The following is a 4,202-nucleotide window of genomic DNA, read 5'->3' as shown; positions in this document are numbered from 1 at the left end:
GAGAAGGTCACCGGAAATGGTCTGGAGAAGAGAGGAGGGGATAGGGTCAAGCGGGCAGGTTGTTGGGCGGCCGGCCGTCACAAGACGCGAGATGTCATCTGGAGAGAGAGGGGAGAAAGAGGTCAGAGCACAGGGTAGGGCAGTGTGAGCAGAACCAGCGGTGTCGTTTGACTTAGCAAACGAGGATCGGATGTCGTCGACCTTCTTTTCAAAATGGTTGACGAAGTCATCTGCAGAGAGGGAGGAGGGGGGGGGGGGGGATGATTCAGGAGGGAGGAGAAGGTGGCAAAGAGCTTCCTAGGGTTAGAGGCAGATGCTTGGAATTTAGAGTGGTAGAAAGTGGCTTTAGCAGCAGAGACAGAGGAGGAAAATGTAGAGAGGAGGGAGTGAAAGGATGCCAGGTCCGCAGGGAGGCGAGTTTTCCTCCATTTCCGCTCGGCTGCCCGGAGCCCTGTTCTGTGAGCTCGCAATGAGTCGTCGAGCCACGGAGCGGGAGGGGAGATGACCTGGAGCCAATGGGGTTGGCTACGAATGTGTAGTGAGGGCCAGCCAACGAGAGCATACAGGTCGCAGTGGTGGGTAGTATATGGGGCTTTGGTGACAAAACGGATGGCAATGTGATAGACTACATCCAGTTTGCTGAGTAGAGTGTTGGAGGCTATTTTGTAAATGACATCACCGAAGTCAACGATCGGTAGGATAGTCAGTTTTATGAGGGGAAGTTTGGCAGCATTAGTGAAGGAGGCTTTGTTGCAAAATAGGAAACTGATCCTAGATTAAATTTTGGATTGGAAATGCTTAATGTGAGTCTGGAAGGAGAGTTTACAGTCTAACCATACACCTAGGTATTTGTAGTTGTCCACATATTCTAGGTCAGAACCGTCCAGAGTAGTGATGCTAGTCGGACGGGCAGGTGCGGGCAGCAATCGGTTGAAGAGCATGCATGTCACGCCCTGGTCAAAGTATTTTGTGTTTATCTTCATGTTTGGGTCAGGCCAGGGTGTGGCATGGGGTTTTTGTATTGTGGTGTGTTTTGTCTTGGGGTTTTGGTATGTATTGGGATTGTAGCTAGTGGGGTGATCTAGCAAAGTCTATGGCTGTCTGGAGTGGTTCTCAATCAGAGGCAGGTGTTTATCGTTGTCTCTGATTGGGAACCATATTTAGGCAGCCATATTCTTTGAGTGTTTTGTGGGTGATTGTCCTTAGTGTCCTTGTTCCTGTCTATGTGTTAGGTTACACAAGTATAGGCTGTTTCGGTTTTCGTTACGTTTATTGTTTTTTGTAGTGTTTGTATTTAGATTCGTGTTACGTTTGTTTATTAAATTATGGATCGCAATCTACACGCTGACTTTTGGTCCGACTCTCCTTCACCACAAGAGAACCGTTACAATGCATTTAGTTTTGCTAGCATTTAAAAGCAGTTGGAGGCCACGGAAGGAGTGTTGTATGGCATTGAAGCTCGTCTGGAGGTTTGTTAACACAGTGTTCAAAGTAGGGCCAGATGTATACAGAATGGTGTCATCTGCGTAGAGGTGGATCAGAGAATCACCAGCAGCAAGAGCGACATCATTGATATATAGAGAGAAAAGAGTCGGCCCGAGAATTGAACCCTGTGGCACCCCCATAGAGACTGCCAGAGGTCCGGAAAACAGGCCCTCCAATTTGACACACTCTATCTGAGAAGTAGTTGGTGAACCAGGCGAGGCAGTTATTTGAGAAGCCAGGGCTATTGAGTCTGCCGATAAGAATGTGGTGGTTGACAGAGTCGAAAGCCTTGGCCAGGTCGATGAAGATGGCTGCACAGTACTGTCTTTAATCAATGGCGGTTATGATATTGTTTAGGACCTTGAGCATGGCTGAGGTGCACCCACGACCAGCTCGGATGCCAGATTGCATAGTGGAGAAGGTATGGTGAGATTCTAAATGGTCGGTGATCTGTTTGTTAACTTGACTTTAGAAGATTTTAGAAAGGCAGGGCAGGATGGATATAGGTCTATAACAGTTTGGGTCAAGAGTGTCCTCCACTTTGAAGAGGGGGATAACCGCGGCAGCTTTCCAATCTTTGGGGATCTCAGACGATATGAAAGAGAGGTTGAACAATTTCGACAAATCGTTTTAGAAAGAGAGGGACCAGATTGTCTAGCCCAGCTGATTTGTAGGGATCCAGATTTTGCAGCTCTTTCAGAACATCAGCTGTCTGGACTTGGGTGAAGGAGAAGCGGGGGGGGGGGGGGTCTTTACAGTGTCCCAAACCCTTTTGGAATTAGTGCTACAGGATGCAGAATTCTGTTTGAAAAAGCTAGCCTTAGCTTTCCTACTGACTGAGTATATTGGTTCCTGACTTCTCTGCACTTCCTGACTTCCCTGCACTTCCTGCCCTTCTCTGCACTTTTAAAGCGCAACCAGGCATCCTCTACTGACGTGATGAGGTAAATATCCTTCCAGGATACCCGAGCCAGGTTGATTAGAAAGGCCTGCTCGCTGAAGTGTTTTAGGGAGCGTTTGACAGTGATGAGGGGTGGTCGTTTGACCGCGGACCCATTACACATTCAGGATCACTGAGATCCTGGTTGAAGACAGCAGAGGTGTATTTAGAGTGCAAGTTGGTCAGGATGATATCTAAGAGGGTGCCCATGGTTATGGATTTAGGGTTGTACCTGGTAGTTTCCTTGATAATTTGTGTGAGATTGAGGGCATCTAGCTTAGATTGTAGGACAGCCGGGGTGTTAAGCATGTCCCAGTTTAGGTCACCTAACTGCACAAACTCTGATGATAGATAGGGGGCAATCAATTCACATATGGTGTCCAGGTCACAGCTTGGGGCTGATGGGGGTTTATAACAAGCGGCAACGGTGAGAGACTTGTTTCTGGAAAGGTGGATTTTTAAAAGTAGGAGCTCAAATTCTTTGGGCACAGACCTGGATAGTATGACAGAACTCTGTAGGCTATCTCTGCAGAGTCACCTCGCTGTCCGTATGTACTTCAGGTTCCGATGGTTGGTGAGGAGGAGAAATGGGTCCTTGACGCCCTCCAGCCAGTGTCTCCACTCCTCTAGTGCCAACTTCACTGCCAGGAGCTTCAGGACGCCAACATCATAGTTCCTCTCTGCAGGAGCCAGTTATTTTTTTGTAGTATGCACATGGATACCATTTTTGTGGGTTACCTTTGCGTTGTGACAGGACAGCTCCCACGCTAACTTCTGAGGCGTTCACCTCCAATACGAAGGGCAGCGTAGGATTTGAGTGTTTCAGCAACATGGCGGAAGTGAAACGCCCCTTCAGTAAGCGAATCCTCCGGGATGTCGGCCTAGAGGTTAACCACAGGACTCTCAACCAACGTTGAACCACAGGGTAAGGGAAAGCAGGTGTTCCAACATCCGGGGGCCCAGGCAGTAATCTCCATCCTCGACCAGGAGATGGTGGGGTCATGACGTTGGAGCCACGGTAGGCTGAGGATGACTTTATGTACGGGGGCCTCGATGATGAGGAAGGGAAAGCTTTTTTGGTGCAGGGGTCCCACGGTGATGGTGAGGGGTGCTGTGATGTGTGTGATTGTCCTAGATCCCAGTGGTCGATTATCCAGTGCTTGAACCCGGAAACAGAGAGGAGAGCGGGTATGAGGTTATGTTCAGAGAGGAGGCAAGGGTCTAGCCAATGAAATTCCCTGCGGCACTGGAGTCCACTAGAGCTGTAGAAACAACACATGAGGGACAGCCAGCTAGTGAAATCGGTACTAAAAAAGGGTTCAGTGGAAAGTGATGAAGATGGAATACTCATGCCTACCCCAGGAGATAGATGATCACGGGGCCGTCCCTCTGCTGTAGTGGATCCCGGGTTGGGACGTGGCGGATACTGTTGAAGCTGGTGCCCTTCCTAACCACAATAGGGACAGAGCCCCATCTGTCTCTGACGGCGTTGCTCAGCCGCGGGGAGGTATGTGGCCCCTACCTCCATTGGTTCAGGCTCTGGCCAACCTGCCTTAGTTGGAGTAGGCACTCACCCCGTTCTCTGCCTTCCGGTGGATTATCGAAGACTCCTCTGAAAGAGCCATGAACCTCTCATAGGAACCCAGCTCCTCCTCTCCTCTCTCCCAGCAGGCCGTAGCCCAATCCAACACCCGCCCGGTCAGCAGGGAAATAACCATGGAAACCTTGGACCTCTCTGTGGTGGGGGCTCCCATCTGATGAGCGACATAGAGGGAGC

Source organism: Oncorhynchus nerka, linkage group LG20 (assembly GCF_034236695.1).
Source record: "Oncorhynchus nerka isolate Pitt River linkage group LG20, Oner_Uvic_2.0, whole genome shotgun sequence".
NCBI classification, from domain to species: domain Eukaryota; kingdom Metazoa; phylum Chordata; class Actinopteri; order Salmoniformes; family Salmonidae; genus Oncorhynchus; species Oncorhynchus nerka.
Note: the sequence above shows the minus strand (reverse complement) of the source record.